Below are 17,740 nucleotides of genomic sequence, written 5' to 3'. Positions count from 1 at the left end.
AAGTGATCTACATCACAGAGCTTCTAAAAAACGGGAGGGCAGAATATCTCACCAACCTCTGCGAGACAGTGAGAGCCACCAAGAATTTGGATGACTGCCACTTCCATTGGGAAACTGAGGGACAAGGAAGCAGGAGCAGAAAGATGGCTGCTCCTCCTCAAAGAGTCCTGCAAAGCAGTGAAGGACCACAGACAACAGGAAAGGAGGGGGATAAGAGAGTGGGGTGGCGAGGTACAGGTCATCACACTGTGGGCACCGGCCCCTTAAATGGCAGCACCAAATGACACAGGAGTCTTCTGACTAACTGCCATTAAAAATTAGCACAACCTCAAGATCCCTGAACGATATGCCAGTTCCTATTCCTTAGCCTGTAGCTGCCACTTAAGAATGTGAAGGGGACAAGCTACTGGGAGGCAGGGTGTAGGAAGCTTGTGGGCACATTAGTAATGGGAACATGTAACTAGAGCCACGGGCTCCATGTTGGCGATGACTCCATCCCCTTCCTTTAAGACAGTGTCTAGGGGACCTGTGGAGGAGCAGGGACTCTGGCGTTTGAGTCCTGCAGGGCCAGAAAGATAGTTCTGCACCAAGTGTCTGTCACAGAGCAATGGGTAGGGCAGACACACAGGAGAGCTTCACTCATTAACATTGGTGTTGCCATGACAATAAGCTGTTGCCAGGTAGCAGCGAACTAGAAGAGTGAGAATTAGCAAAGCCTAAAAATAAAGCTGTTGTTTCTTCCCCATCTAGATGTCCGTGGCTAACAGGCAGTGAGCTCGCCTCCTCCTCTGCACCCAGCCTCTCTCTAGCCAGCCCCCACTGTGGCCTGACCCCGGAGCACACAAGACAGACAGCATCCAGCTCAGAGCAAGAACATCTGACACGGGGACAGACTCTTACAGAAGCAAAGACCACACCCAAAAGCACTGAGCAAACCCAGAGGGCTAACCTCAGTTCCTGGCTGGATGAGGAACAACTAACTCCTCTGTTCTGAGAGCTGGGACATGCTCTTCTCCCCCACACTATACATGTCTCTCCAAAAAATGTTCAAATGGGTCCATGTTCCAGAGGCAAGAGCAGAGTCAGATGCCTGTGGCTTCTTTTGTAACTTCTTTCATAACCTAGAAGTCACTGCCCTAATAATGAAGAAGTGACTGGTCAATATCTCTGAGTCGCACTACCTTAAGTCTTCTGGTTTGGTTTTGGTAGCAAAGACTCAAGAACCGAGCATGACTTTTGACCACTGTCCCTGACAGTAGATTAAGTTCCAAGAGGACAGACACTGCAGCTAGCTGGACACCTTTCTGGCCTCAGCATGTGGTATCAGCCCAGATGCGTCGTGAGAGCATGGTAAATACCCTGAAGAAAGAAGGGAGGGGAAGAGGCGCCTGACTGACATGGCAGGCACAAACAGCAAGGCATGGGCAACAGTGCCATCTGGCCTAAGTGAAGGACTTCTCTCTGGAATTCTAAGCTCTGCATTCTAAGAACCTAATCCCATCCCCTCCCCGGGGTCTCTAGCCTCAGACACTGAGTTATCATGTATATAGCTGTGTCTTGTGTTAAATGTATCAGACAGACTGAAATCCAGAGCTTTGGTGGCCATGAATTCTCTTATAAGAAATGTTAGTAAGATCTCCTCACACACAGAATCCACTTCGTTTCTCTGCTATAAAATATCATGTGCTCAATTTAGACGGAGGGCGCTCACAGGGCTCTGTACTCAGAGAGAAGCTAGCGGCAGCATTTGCTTTCCTGGTGTCTTTTCCTGCAGTCTCGCTCTCAGTTCTCCCTCCCCACCACCACTGGTGCGCCCAGCAAGGGCAAGCAGGGACCTACAACCCCTGTGCAAGAAAGAAATGAAATCCCCCTCCTTCCAGAAAACACACAACCCAGAGAAAGAGAGAAGCGATTGCTTGGTTCTTTATTCTGGATCATCCCAATCACATAAGTCTGAGTACATAACTTAAAGGTGGGAGAGACAATGACAGGCTAAAGAGGGAGCTAAACCAATGCAGACCCGAGAAAAAGCCCCTTTCATGTCTCCAGATCACAACTTCCAAGTAAGACCACACCTACAAGCTATTTTCCACTCTAGGGAGAGTGGAAAATCAGTCCAACTGTACTTAGATTTGACCTGCCATCTGCCACCGCCACTGGCCTAAGAGTGCATGCTCAGAGAGGAGGTAGCTTCTCGGAAACCACAAACCCCCTAATCATGCTGCCCTTGAGCCCTGGGAGGTATGATCCGGTGGACCTGCTGCTGACGGACGCGGTCCCTCTGAGGGCTAGAGTACCTTCATGCCACCCCTGCACTGGCCCACAACCAACAGGACAACCCCTTGACCACAGAGCACAGGAAAGCAGGTCTAAGGCTGACCAGAGCAAAGGCCTCTCTTGGATGGTTTGTGATAAAATGCATCCTGACTGCAAGCACTTCCTTAGGAAACCACTACCTTGGTGTTCAGGAGCCCAGCCTATGACCACTCCCCAGCTGCTTTCTCACTGATGGCACAAAATTCCATTTACACCTGCAAGTTAAAGTGCAGAGGACTCGCTGTCTCTGGCTCCAGTCACCCCACCAGTTAGCCCTGAAACGGGCTGTTAGGGGATCATGAAATATGGGTTGAACAGATGAATGACGAGAACCCTGACTCGACCCTACCCTTCCCTGTCACGCTGTCATGTTCCTGACTCACAGGTCACCTAGCACACGAAGTGGATGCCAGCACAAGCAGGGGTGAACTGGGCTGAAGGCTCCCCACAGCCTCATTTGTCACCCTCCCCACCCCCAATTTCTCAGGCTTCAGGGTGGATGGAGGTGTTACCGTCAAACCCAGGCTTCCTCACGGGAAAAGGGGACAAGGCAAACCACTTGAACACTTTCCAAGAAAGCGCTGTCACCCCAAAGCCATTGTAACTAGCAGTCTTCCTGCCTTCCCACAACAGCAGTCACTATTTGGGGTCATGATGTCAGCTCAGCTTACCCTGAGCACCCCATGACATAGGATGTGCTTATGTCCAGGAATGGCTCCCATGAAAGCAAACACAGTGGCCCTAAAGAAGTCATTGAAATAGCAGGTCCCAGGAGGACAGGGCTCCCTGCTTGTCCTGCCTTTCTCCTGCACAGAGCAATCTGTTTTCTCACTCTGCATCTGCCATTTTTAGAAGGGGTTGAAGTAAAATTCCAATTTCCTCTGCCCTCCCCTCCTCTCTGCTCCTCTACCACGTGGCCCTGTATTCTATGTAGTGTGACTTGCTAAGTCCCCGATACAAACTCCTCAGCAGACACACACATTTTAAGAGTGTGCATCCCTTAAAATAACTGGATTGTAAACCTTCTGGTTTGAGCTGAGAATTCTATTTGACGACTAGAGAGATTTGGGCTCTTAAGAAAACAAAAAAATAGCTATTTTGAAGAAATGTGTGAGTAATTTTTAAGAAACTGGTGGTTGAAGGATAAAAGTGTCTGACTTGCTTTGTGCCCAGCAGATTCTCCTTTCGAAGTACAAATATCCTTCCACACAGTTCCCACAGGGAGTTTTCTGAAGCTCAAGACAGTATCATTAGACCCCACCTCCTTTCACAGAATTCCTAAACTATAGCTTCGCCCTTTGCCAAAGAAGGGCACTGTGTGAAGTGTAGTTAACCACCATGAGCCAGCTGCTAAACATACAAAGTGGCACACTGTCTGCAGAGAAGCCCCAACCTGCCACACACACACACACACACACACACACACACACACACTGTGAAACACTTTGTCTTCTGAGGACCATCAAATCTCAGACACATGACAGCCCCCCTCGGTGAATTTCAAACACACACTCCAGGCCTGCTGTGGAGAGACTCACTGGTGTCTGTTTAATTTTGGTCTGCTTTCCAACCACACAGATTTATAGAAGGGATGCTTGCAAAAATCTCCGAGATGTTTGATTATTGTTTTCCTGAATGATCATGCACATGCAAAGCCCAGATGTCAGGGTCTTAAGACACTGACATTGTTTGTCACTGAGTGGAAGAGAAGGAGAAGACACAAGAACAGAGGTGACAGGATATATAATACCCACTGTCAGATCTGTGCCATGGCTGGCCCTGTCCAGTGCACATGCCCTTGTTTGATAAGCAAGGGGCAAGGTGAGTTGTATGTAACTTAGTAACCATGTTCAGGTAACAGACTTCTCCAGAAAGGTGGAGTGGGTGACAATATACACTTGAGGTTCACTAGGCTGCCACTCCAGGGCTAAAATGTGATTTATATCTTAGCAGCTGTATAGTCATAGTACTCTGGTCATTAAATAGTCATCTCTTCTTCACGTTCCCCTAACACTCAAGGGCCCCAGCCATCTGCCCCTATGGCTGGCACTAATTGCACAGATCCCATTGAAGTGGGGGTGGGAGAGCTGCAGCATCAGATGTCCCTCCATGGGAGGAGGGGCTCCAGAAGTCCACGGCAACACCAGGTATTGTTACATGGGACTTCATTGAGATCTTACCAAAGGCTATCTCAGTCAACCCAACCATCTAGCCAAAACCAGAACAGCCTCTCAGGAGCACCCAGACTCTCACCTCCTCTCTACTGGCCCATACGGTATCCAGCCATTCCCTCTTTCAGCAAGCTATAACTTTTCTGCATTTGAGCAGTGTGTGTGTGTGTTTGTGTTTGTGTGTGTGTGTGTGTGTGTGTGTGTTCCTTCATTCAGTGTAGACTTAGAGAAAATTAGAGCAGGCATCCTACTGTGTTTTATGTTTCTTTGCTCATCAGTTCAGAGCTTACAAAGAACACGTTGAATTCTAGGTACTTCAGAATACTCACTGGAAGAAACTTCTACTTTCTGGAAATCAAGTAGCCATGGTATCATATATTCTCCAGACCCCTGGCCTTCTAGATCTTGCAGGGCTACTACCCTCCATACAACCCTTCTGGCTAATCCCTCCGCCCATCAATCCCTTTCTTTCTAACTTCGCAGATCCACAGACCACACTACCTACTTTAACATCCTGACTGACTGAATCACTTTCTGTAATTTGTTAGGCCCTATGTGGAAAACCTTGTCCTGTCACCCTAAGTAAACTGCTCATTTTTTCTTTTAAAGATAGAAATATGACACATCAACAACACTCTTCTGATGTTCTGGAAGATACTAACCTATCTTATTATCTTAAACAGGAAACACTATAAAGCATTGGGCTTCAGCCTCAAACTGCCTCTTAAAGCATCAACAGAAACCACTTAGGATGCGTTTCCTGAAAGGTAACAAGCATGCAGCGTGATACCTGCTGCACAGCACCCTATAAACAACCCCATGAAGGATCCAGTGGATGTAGAGCACTCAGAGTGCATGCGTGAAATCCTTCCCACTGCTCTCTCTGGCCCTTTACGAGGACCCAAGGGGAATTCTCTTTCTAGGAGAAGCGGCAGGCAGAAGGAAAGGGAAGAGAAGCTGGAGACACTGCAGGGCAGGTGCTTGCTGGCTTGGCAAACCCTCTGACCCTCGTGCTGGGAAGGGCTTCCTAGATACCAGTAACAGCCCAGGAACACCCCCCACTTAGTGTGTGCTCTTAACAAAGCTGCCACAAGAACGCCTATGAGGCATTCTTCTCTCTTACCAATGTATTTGACATATAACTTGAGATGTATATTTACAAAGGTCTATTGAGCTTTGAGCTGTATTTTTAATTTTTCTAATAACAGCATCCACTTAAGTCATTTTACTCAGAGATGCACATAAAATATGAAGCTGTGGTATTTAAAACTATGGTGTGGGAAACACAGTGCAGGATAAACATTTACTTCCATAACAAAATGATGGGTGTCTTACGTCCCCTACAGACTATGCGGGTAGGCTACATAGCGATTGTCAGAGTAAGTCAGAATAGGTCACAGAGCTGAAGAAATGTGAAACTGGCCCTTTAAGAGAGTGGAGAGCTAGAAATGCTGGGCCTCTCTCTAGGGGGCATTGTTGTGTATAAGAAAGAGCACAGGTCATCTTGTTTCATATTTAAGTGAGGACACAATGTAGAGACAGCCTCTGTGATCCAAGAAACAGTTCAAATCAGGCACCTTGATCTTGAACTTCCCGAGATTCAGAACTGTGAGCAACAAACTTCTGTTGTTTATGGGCCATCTTGTCTGCCGTGTTCCAGCCCAGGTGTCTGAACAGACTGAGAGCACTAAGTCTGCTCCCTGCTTCCTGTTACACAAACACCAAGCCCAGACAGCCACCAGTTGTCCACCCAGCATCAAGTGCTAGTACCGTACTAACAACTGGGGACGCCGATGATCCTGACTTGTGCATCTTACCGTCTACTGGGGCAGTGAACATGCAAATAACACGCACACAAAGGGGTCTAAGTGCTGTGGGGGAGAGAGCAGAGGCCAGGGGAAGCCTTTTCAGGAGAAGGGACATGTACCGAGACTGGAAGAAACAGGAAAGGAAAGGCGTATGTGCCACTGGACAGTCCACTTCCTCCCTGTAACTTGGCTACCTGTCACTTCCCAAGGCCCTGCTCTAGCAGCTCCTGTGTGGAAACGCAGAGCCTAGCCTCCCAAGGAGAAAGGACACACCCACTGCACTGCACAAAGACCCTTCCAGGTCTAATGCCCAAGAATCCTGCACCCCATCCTTTAAAAGTCTGAAAGAAATGGGTCTATTTAGGAAGAAAGGCAGGCAGAAAGGAAGGAGAGAAGGGGGTCCGGAAGCCTCGCTGGGTGGGAAAGCAGTCTAGTTTTACAATCTTCTAAAACATGTGGCTAAGACCCCCCTCCTCTGGGAAGGGATAAATGTTCTTTGGGGCAGAGTATAAGTGTGTGTTTTAAATAAGCATTTTGGGAGAAATGTAACTAGTCTGTTTCTGATTCATTCATAACTCACCAAATTATTGTTTTGCAATCACCATTTGATGTTCAAGAAACTGCCCAGCCTCCCTAACCCCGTTTCTCCCCCTTTGAAGTGGCAGCTGTGTGGACGTCACAGAGCCTGCACTGTACTGAAGAACCGAGCCTGGGGCTCTGGCCCTGAGGTCTGACAAGAAGCAGACCCTTGAAGTCACAACATCCCATTCTACCCTCCTGGGTTCTGTTTAGCAAGCTCTCTGGTGCAAAAATGTTTCCCAACTACATATCTAAGTAGACCACAGTGTGAGGGGAGAAGAGGAAGAGAGACAGCTTATCCCAGTCCTAACACACTGGAGGAAACCAAGGCATGCTGGCAACTGGTTGAACACAAGGGGGAGTGCCCCCAGCATGTGCCACCTCCAATTCCTGAGGATCCGCGGAAGCAAGGAGGTCAGCTGAACACAATGCAATGTGGCCTCCAGAACGATGACTCAGTCAGCTCTGGGTCTAACACATTCTCTACGGGAACTGTATGGTCCCCAGCAGACAGCAAGAATCAAGTGGGGCCACTTCTGGCTGTCATGATACCTGGGTTGAGAACGGAAACAAAAGGCCAACAAAACTCCGTAACTGAGAAATACTGTACCCTAAGAGCACCCAACTGAGAGACATCACACCCCAGCAGAAGCCCAACTGATAGATACGATACTTTGCAAGAAGTCTCTATCTACAGCTGCTGCCTGTGGCACTAAAGAGAATGGCATTGAGCAAGGGGAACTGGACAGAGCCCTGTGTCATCCCCAAGTGCTGGCTTGCTGCTTCTGTGGCCTGGGAATCCAAGCATATGAGCCTCACTTCACACGGGGTACATGTGGTCATAACCGCAAGGTAGAAATCAAGTTACTTTCTAGTGTTCTCGGAAATACTTCTAGGATTCCATGAAGATTCTGATTCAAGCTACTTCCTCGGTCTGTTAACAGGCACCAGGCAGCCCAGAAGCACGGTGTCTCTGTAAGCTGCAGACTGCTTTGCCAGGCAGACACCTGACTCGTGGGGTCACAGCTTCTTCAGGGCCTCACTCATCCTCTTCATGGCAAAGGAACAAAGCTTGGAATTTACACACAAAACACTTTCAAATTAAATAAAGGCTCTAGGGATCGTATCAGATGGGATGGTGTCCTGTCATCAGCCGTGTCCCCAGCTCTGTCGGGATTGAAGGAGCTTGGGTAAGGTTTATCTTACAGCAGGAAGAAGCGCTGCCCAAGTATGAAGATCCAATAAGCAAAATGAAAATCCTCCAGCCAGTGATTGTCAACTTCCCTAATGATGCAACCCTTTAATACAGGATCCATATAGTGTGTAACCCCAATCATAAAATTATGTTCACTGCTACTGCTATGAATCATAATGTAAATATCTGACAAGCAACGCCTCTGAAAGGGTCATTCTACCACCAAGGGAATTGCAACCCACAGGTTGAGAACTGCTGCTCTTGTCCAAAATAACTTCTATATATGCTAAGGAATGTAGGAACTGTCTTTCAATGATATACATGAAGACTTAAAATGTGAAATATCTAATGTGCTGAACTAATACGCTAAGCTGTAAATGATGTTCTATATGGTTATTAAGCTCTTCTGCAGGTTAAAAACTTCAAAGTGCACAACAGCACTGATTGCCTGAGGGAAAGGGATTGAGACTGTGGGAACAGAAGGGAGAAGCCAACCGGGCGCCACTGAACAGGGTCCTCAGTAGGCTGTGCCTCAGTGTCCCTGAGAGGGAGCTGGAGGTCACTAAGACCTGTCTACTCTAAAACTCTGTAAGTCAATGTAACCTATCAACCTTATCAATGAGGGGCCTGTAGTTCAAGGTCAGCATCGTTTTCCCTCTGATTACAACTCATAAAAGAATCCATCCGTGTCTGCACATGTGAGGAAGGCTTCGTGTCATCACTCTGAGCTCCACCCCCACTCCAATAAGCAAAATTAAGATATTGGAAGTATGCCTGCCATGGAACGATCACATGTTCTTCCTTACTGAAGGGTCCAGACAGCATTCAGGTGTCCAACCCTTCTCCAACACTGGAACTGCAATTCTAATGCATCCAAACCAATAAAGACAACCTCTTTTCCTTGCCAGAGAGTTATGTGGCAAGCCCCTAAAAGACAAACCATGGTGCAGTCTTCTGTGGGACACTTGGAAAGGCTTATTACTCTTAAAGGACGATAGATAGACAGACAGACAGACAGACAGACAGACAGATAGATAATATGTACTTCCTCCTATGCCTTCTACTCTGGACTCTGCCGCGTCCACTGATAAGGCCACAGACACTGCCACAGACATCTGATTTCCAGGACCACTTCCCAAGGACTGAGCCTCCCCACTCAAGGGGGCAGAACACTAACAGAAAGACAAGAGCCTGCAGACACTGTTACCTGCTGGTTACCCAGTCCTGGAGACGCCTCTCATCACTTGCTGGTACCTGTCTCAATGCTAACGAGGACAGGTGAAGCTGTAAACAACTTGTCTGACTCATAAGTAGTAAAAATATTACATTTATATAAAAGATGAGTAAATTTCAAGTATCTGTTTTAAGGCTGAAGCCCTAACAGTTCCAAGATTGGCAGCAAAGACAGTATGTAGTCTTCTGATGAGTGTGGGAGAAGATGAAGAGGTGGGAAGGGCAGGTTAGGAGCTACTCACCTGGTACTTAAGGAGCAGTGAGACCTCTCATGGACAGACTCCTTGTGTTACAATGGGGCTGTGCTGCAGGAGCTTTGTAAACTAAGAGAGCACCAAATTGCTACCAAGGAAACGGAGAAAATGATCGCTCAGCTTTGGTCACAGAAAACCCAACTGGGGCTCTTTCTCCATTCACTGCCATAGCCTGTCCTGCCACGGGACCCAGGAGGGGAGATAGAAAATCCCAGTGTGGACAGGAAGAGGCTGGATGAGGGGTGTGTATCAGCAGCACTCCGGAGTCTAAGGCAATAAAATTGAGAGTTCAAGGCTAGCCTGGGCTACACAGTTAGACCTTAACACAAAAAAGGAAGGTAGTGGTGAAAGAGTAAAGAGGAGAGAGAAGGGGAAGAAGAGAAGAGAAGAGAAGAGAAGAGAAGAGAAGAGAAGAGAAGAGAAGAGAAGAGAAGAGAAGAGAAGAGAAGAGAAGAGAAGGGAAGGAGGAGGAGGAGGAGGAGGGAAAAATTCAGCAATGGGCATATTCATTTAACGACTGCTAAAACTAGTTCCCCAACTGGAATGAGGCTTTGGGAGTGGGGGGCTTCGTCCCTTCACTGTCACAACCCTGGTCTCCGGACTTCTCACCCTCTTACTAGGGACACTTCAGGCCAGATCTGTCTTCATCACAGGGCCACCTGTGCAGATCAGGGTAAACAGAAGCATCCAGACCGCCACCTAATTGATGCTGTTGGCACGCCTGCCACCCATGCTGACCATCAAAAACACTTCTAGACCCTGACCGTCTCCCCTATTGGGAAAAACTCATTTCTGATAACCGCTGCTCTGAAATGGTCCCTGAGACTTTGTAGGTATCCCATAAATGTCCACGAGAAGATTTAACCCCTCACAAAATAAAATAATCACTATGCCATTAGTCACCTCCAGGTAAGGGGGAACTGGTTTTAGACCCCACTGCTACCAAATTCCAGGCTACTCAGGTCCTGTCACCTTTGCACATAACTGACACACACTTTTGATCTTCTCTAACTGATATAAAAAGTGCCACTCTCGTGCAAATGGGACAACGTTGCCATTCTGTAGTTTAGGGAATAATGACAAGGAAAAAAGCCTGTATCTTTTGGTAACAGACCCATTTTCTTTCCATATTTTTCATTTGGTTGAATGTGAAAATTGCAAACCATACATAAAAAGGGCCAACACACTCAGAGAGGGGGTTTTATAATGTGTGACCAGTCTTCTTTGTGGATATGCTGATAAATATCCTCCTGAATGTGCACTGGGCTTTTCAATCAAACCAAGGGAAGCCCCGAGCCACCCATTCCCCCAGCTTCACCCCACCTTTCTGCAGGCACTAGGCGCTGGCCTATAGAGCTAGTGGATCACCTCAGCTTTCCTAAGCTCTACAACTGAGTGACTCCCATGAGTTAAGAAGCAAGTAGGACAAAGGTCACTTCACAGAGGTGACAGGAGAATGCTCTCAGGTGCTTGCACTGAGAGCTGACAGAGGAGACAAGTGGGCAACACCCATGGTCTGTGGCAGGAGCAGTGTGTGAGCATGAAAGGCATCAGTTGAGCTGAAGTGTGTTGGCTATGGGCAGAGGTGAGCATGGCATGCTGTAGGGGACACTGGAGAATCCTGCTAGACACGAGGATTTCACTGCTACTGCAGCCACGGGGATTCCACTGCTACTGCGGCCTATAGGACATTGGGATTCCACTGCTACTGCAGCCTATGGGGATTCCACTGCTACTGCGGCCTATGGAGACACGGGGATTCCACTGTTACTGCAGCCACTCCCTGTGTTCTCAGAAAGGGCAAATTTACAACACACTCGAATACCAGCAGACATAGGTTAACATACTACACATGTTAACAAACATCAGGAAAAGCTTAGAAGGTTAGGGAAAGAGGTCATATTGGGTTAAAAAATTGTAAAATATTAAAATACATCCTCACATTGAAAATTTTCTTAAGATAAAATGATAAAATATAAGGCACATCTATTAAAGCTTGTCACATCTCCATGAGCCTGTGACAATAAATGCCAGCCCGAGCAGCCACCAGTACCTGTGAGCAGCTTCCCTGCCTTCCCCAGGACCACCTGCCTAACTAACCCTGCCAAGTTTTCACTTCTCCGGCCTCCCCCTAGAAGAACCTGGAAAACACCAGGAAGAAAGCAAAAGATTTCAAATCAAAGATGCTAATGAATTTGCCTTTTTCCACAAACCTGGTTCAAGTCTTTACAGTCTGGAAAATGCGGAAAAACTCATTAACATCATGCAAGGCAGAGATTATACCCCCACGTATGTGCAGCAACTATATAATACATGGAGCTGTAATTAATTGTTAAATGGTGAGTCATCTTTGAGGCTAAGAAACACATTTAAATAGCGCTAAGGGGAAGCCGCCGGCTCCAGGGTGACAAGGAAATCTCCCTGAGAGCCCACTTCTTCAAGGAAACATGGTTGGGGACACCGGTGCTAAAAGCTGTAGGGATTTACTGCAGGGACCAGGCTGCCAGACATGGAACTGAAACCCAGGGGACAAAGGTGCACACTGGAGCACCGGCCTTTCCAGGACAGCTTTGGCCCCATCTCCATTGCTCACAGTCTTGATAGGACTCCTCCCATGCTCCAGACCTGGCCAACCCACTACCCTGGAGGCTATCCCACCAAGACTGGAAGTCCATTTCCAAACAAGGGTCTCTGGGTCATAAAAATTCATTAAAGCAGAAATAAAAATTGAATCAAACTGACTAGATGTAAATCAAAGGCAGACTTCCAACGAAATGGCAATTGGCTCCGGAGGAATCCTAATGCTGCCAGTCCACACGTCAGGCTTTCTTGAACTAAACTGGTTTGCATGACTTTGTTTAGCGAGGCTAATATTCTCAAGCCAGCTCAACCTTCCAGATTTAGGAATTAATACAATTCATTTCAATTTGGTGCTTATAGTAAAAAAAATTACAATATCCCATTTGCTCTATTTAGTCATTGACTTAAATATAGGAAAATCTCACTTATCGAAATGTTTTGGGGAGATGGCAGATCTTATCCTTGAACAACTCCAAATTGCTGACTTTTGACAAAAACAAAAACCATGGTTTCACTACCTGTATCAAACATATTATAAGTTAAGACCTAAATGAACACTAATAAGTAAAATTAAATTAGTCACTGAAAATTGCTATCCATAATAGGTTTTTATTACATAATAAATAATTGCATTATATCACTGAGTCTTAATTCAATGGGAAACACACACTGTGACAGATTTCCTGGGGTATAATTTGGATTTAAACTGCACAGCACTCTGGGTTTAATTGGCTGTTCTCAATGGTCCACAAGAGCTTCCAGTGGCACAAGGAACAAGACGGCAGAAGGGGTGGGGCAGGGGATATGGTGATCATCCAGGGCAGACAAACATACTCTCATGTGTGGCATCTCAGCCTCTGTGGAGACAGTAAGGCAGCAAGGGATTTCGATGTCTTCGGTTTGTGTTCTGTGAGGCCTGAGCAAGGTCAAGCATCCTGGTGCACGTTGCTGACTCTGACAGCTTGAGCCTCCGACCTCAGATGAGCTGGTGGTAGCTGTACCTAGAACCAGCCGTGCCTGGTGGAGAGCTGGCTGTGGAAGCAGTACTGGGCATGGGACTTCTGACCCACAACAGGTGGGAACAGCCTTTGCAGAGCAGTGTCTGACTGTCCATTAAGAGAAATTGCTAACATAGCCTGGCCTGCTGGAAACCCAAGACACCCTGATGGCCTTCACTTCTTATCACCAGCCCTGTCCTAACAGCAAGATGGAGCAGAGCGTGTGCGTGCGTGCATGTGTGCGTGCGTGCATGCGTGTGTGTGCACGTGTGTGTGTGTGTGTGTGTGTGTGTGTGTGTGTGTGTATGCAAGCACATGCTCGCGCTGTGGAAATAGATGGGCGGCAGCATTTCCAGGACACAAGAGTGTACACAGCTTAGGGTACACATGGTCCTGACCCTGCTCCTCTGACTGCCCATCCTCCTGGTCCCTCCCCACACCTTCTATCAGACTATGGATGACTGGCAGCTTTCATTCTCTGCTGGAGAGAAACCTGTTTTGCAACAGGACCGCTGCCAGCCTTTCTTCTCAAGGTGATTTAACACATAGGGAATCTGTAGCTACAATTCCACATTATTCATTTGCAAAAACATTGTCTTCCATTATGATTCATAGCAACTATATAACGTTTCAGCTGAGTTACAGCTAGGCAGACCAGCCTGGAAAACTAAGTGCCAGTCACAGCTTTCACTGCTAGAAACATCAACTAAATAATGAATGAAAAAGCAGTTCAAAAGCTGAGGACTACATAAATTACTTTTATGTGTAAAAACTCAAAACGCCTTAGCAATCAAACTCATTCAGATTTTCATCACACCTAAGCTCAGGAATCCTCACTGAATTTTATCATAACATACCATCTGAGGGAAAGCAAGGAATCCTGGGTCATTTCTCTTGCTTGCTAAGAAGGCTGTTAACTATTAACTGAGTGAGCTGTCAGTCAGAGATGGTGGCATGCTCCTTTAATCCCAGTACTTGGGAGGCAGAGGCAGGCGGATCTCTGTAAGTTCCATTCTGGTCTATGTAGTAAGTTCTATAACAGCACAAAAAGAGTCTCGTCTCAAAAAAAAAAATATGAGCTGGCAGATCACAGGGGCTCAAATGAGACAGACAAAAGGAGCTTCCCAGACACACAGCAAGTTCCAGATCCCTGGTCGAGATGTACTGCAGTAAAGCAGCCTGCCTTATCCATTTAAAGCAAAAGGTTTCTCAAGATAAATTTCATCAAAATTTTTAAGTCAAAGTTATTAGAAGAGGCCAAAAGGTCCTCCTAAGTTAGACACTACTGAAGTAAGCCTTGCTCCACCAAGACCCGGTCCCAAAGACACAGCAGGAAGAGTACAGTGGTCCTTGGTGGGCGGGCCTCAGAGTTGATACTGCAAAACATCTACATCCTAAGAAGTCTCTCTCTTCCCAGGGTTGACTCTTCCAGTGACGTAGAATCCATTGAAAGCACAGATTTATAAGCTCCTGGAGTCCCTTTCCAGGCCCAATCCACAAATCCCGCAAGTGGGAAGGACCCCATGGATTCAGACATTCCCCGTCCTGAGCGCATGGGGCAGGGGAAAGACTCAGAAATGTATTCTCTTGTGGTTTCCTAAAGACAGGTAAATTCACAACAGTTGTCTTTTAGGATGTTTCCCCCCACCTTCACCCTCACCTGCTCCAGGTTCTCACAGGAATGTTGATTTAACCTTATTAACGTTGTCCAATACTAGACAGTATTTTAACAGAGATTTTGTTTTCTTATGACAATGCTACTCTCCAGAGAAACCTGTTTCTGAGTTAGCAGGGACCTTGAACTGTAGATCCGGAGCTGGACCTTGAACTGTAGATCCGGAGCTAGAAAAGCCCTTAGGTACTTTTAAAACACCCACCTCGATCACAGCAGAGACTGAAGCCCAGAGATGGATTAGCATCGGCAGTGGTAACACAGCATTATCCCTGGTGGTCTTACCCCGTCCTGTGCAGGTAATGGAAAATAGGATTCCCTAATTGTGAGTGGCTGCTTCTCAAAAGAAGCATGTGGAGAGGTCCTAGGATCCACCCTAGCTCTCTGCCCTCCAACTGTGTGACAGGGTAGATTTTGTGACCTCTCTGAGGACCTGCTCCTCAACATCTGCCACATGAACGAACCAGATGACAAAGGTATCAGCACAACTGCCGTAGCACAGCACAGCACATAAAGATGAATATACAGATGAATGGTCACTGTACTGTTCTTATCAGTGATTTTTTAAAATATCAACTCCCCCCCCACACTTCCATTCAGAGAAACACGTTTCATTTTAAAAACAGCATTAGAACATATTCCCTATTTTAGTAACTTGAAAGTTTCTCCCAGATCCCACCGGAACCAAAAAGATATCCTAGTCCATGTTTGCTCTTGGGAAAAAAGTGTCCCTTGTGTCCTCAAAAGACCTTAGTTTGGACAACATTCCTACTTCCTCTGGTGATGGAATTTGCAGATTCTCTCCAGTGTAAAACTAAGGCTGCAGGGTAAATCCTGAAGAACATTGTTGGGGGGAGGGGTAAACCCAGAGGCTCCTCCGTGAAGTTTTCCATGGGCAGGTCAGGCCTCTGGAGATGAATGTTCTTATGTGGGACGAAGGAGAAGAGCCAGATGGGCCATCTGCTGGCAGTCAGTTCAAACCACTAAGTCCCAAATTCCTCTAGTCACTGCAACACCAAGTTCACTTCGGGAAAGTTTACTCACAGAGCGGAGGGGGTGTGGTTAGAGACAAGAAAATCACTGATAAAAGGCATGGGGGGCATAAGTGACCATGGAGTGCTCAGCTACAAATGGGGCGTTTATATCACACCCCGTCCCCAAGGCTCTGGGACCAATATTAGAGAGTGAGTGGGAAGACTGCAAGAGCCAGAGGTGTGGAGGACAGGTGCAAAACTGTGTCCTCCGGGCATAGCAGGAGCACGGCACTCACCAATACACAGGAGCTATGGCTGCCGACATAAGACCCGCACAAGACCAAACCCGCCAACATTCAGTACGGAGTGGGGAGGAGCTCTAAGGAAGTATGAGCTACTCTATGACTTCTGGGGGGAGAGACAGTCATTTTTTTCTTTAAGGATGTGGCCCCTGGCAGGTTGATAGTGCTCTTGAGGGTGACCCCATACTCAGAGGCACAAATTGGAGTCAATGGGATACTAAAATCTTTAATAAAAGGACACAAAGTTAAAGGTAGGGAGGTGGGAGTGAACCCAAGAGGGTATAGCCAGAGACTGCCAGTGGGGCTTTCAGTGATCATAAAAGGCACATTCCTGTCTCAAAAAGGGATGAGATAGTCTCAGGGCTCAAGTAGACAGCTGACACTCTATAGGCCAGGGCCAGGTCGTGCCATTACAAATGGAGAACCAGCATACAGTTGTATATGACGGCCCAATCCAAATTATCCTGGCTTCCTTTGATTGACCACTCCCATCATCATGCACACAGGACCCTGCTTCTTCCACAGGGAAGCTCTACCCAGCCCTCAGCAGGTACATTAGCCTTGAACCTCTCCTGACCTTCCCAAGTGGGTAGGTTTTTTTGTTTTTGTTTGTTTGTTTTTTGCAGTAGATATGTTACTGATATCCACCAAACATTCTGGGTTCACAGTTAGACTCCATTCCAGTCTCCTGGAGGAGTCATGGCCATGAACTCTTAGGAAGCCATGAGCCAATCCTCTGTCTGTACCCTAAAATTTGGCCCCAACTTAAAGCACCCTTTCTTGTTCTGTATCTGTAAGCTAAAGAACATGCAGAGAAAACGTCAAGATCCACAGTCTTCCACAGAGAGCACAGTTGCAAGGCAGGAGCCTCAAACCCTGCATTACCCTCCTGGCACCCTAATATGCACCTGGGATATACATTCGGGAGCAATATATATATGAACCTTTCTCCTGGGAAGCCATAAAGAGTTGGGGATGTTTGTTACTGCAGTGAGGCACCTCTGACTATTGCATTATTCCCCAAGGTTTCCATGGTCATCTACCTATCTCTTGCCCATTCACCTTGCCTATAAAGTTGTATGTCAATTTCAAAACAGAAGTGCCTATTTCCCATCAGATCGCCTACTCCAGGAAGGGAATGGCATTGTCCTTATTCTCTTCCCTTATGCTTATGCTCCTGTCTGAAACACTTAGCACACGCTTTCATTACATGGACAATGAAACGAGTGGATGCCAGAGTCTGGCTGAACCAACACAAGCAACCATACCTTAAAAATTAATATAACAAAACAAGCCACAACAGAAAGTCCAAGGCTAGAGTCTCCCCTGGAGAAATGTATTCCTCAACTAGATACGCGGAAGGTTGAGGCCTCAGAGGAAAGAACTCACTGTTGTATGAAGACTATGGCTTCTTATTTGGAGACCAGGGTTCTGGCTGTGTTGTCTAAGCCAAGGAGATCATGTCTAACTTTCAAATGTTGCTTAAAGATTGAGAACTGTTATCCATTTGCAAAATTATTCTACACTGAGATTGAACCAGTAGGGAAGAGGGACCATTTGGCTGGCCTCAGCCACAGTGACTCACCTGACATAAGAAAAGTTCAAATAAAAGGGCATGAGACTGTGGCATCCCCTGTTAAAGTGACATGCTCATTAAG

General features: G+C 46.8%; 1 protein-coding gene across 34 annotated transcripts in view; it reads right to left on the bottom strand.

Annotated features, from left to right (window-relative positions):
- Window positions 1–17,740, bottom strand: part of Cacna1c (calcium voltage-gated channel subunit alpha1 C) — a 656,696-nt gene that overhangs the window by 409,825 nt on the left and 229,131 nt on the right. The gene's annotated exons all lie outside the window — the stretch shown is intronic.

This window comes from Myodes glareolus, chromosome 3 (assembly GCF_982192425.1).
Source record: "Myodes glareolus chromosome 3, mMyoGla1.1, whole genome shotgun sequence".
Taxonomy (NCBI): domain Eukaryota; kingdom Metazoa; phylum Chordata; class Mammalia; order Rodentia; family Cricetidae; genus Myodes; species Myodes glareolus.
The sequence above is the reverse complement of the archived record's forward strand: the minus strand, read 5'-3'. Positions and strand labels throughout refer to the sequence as shown.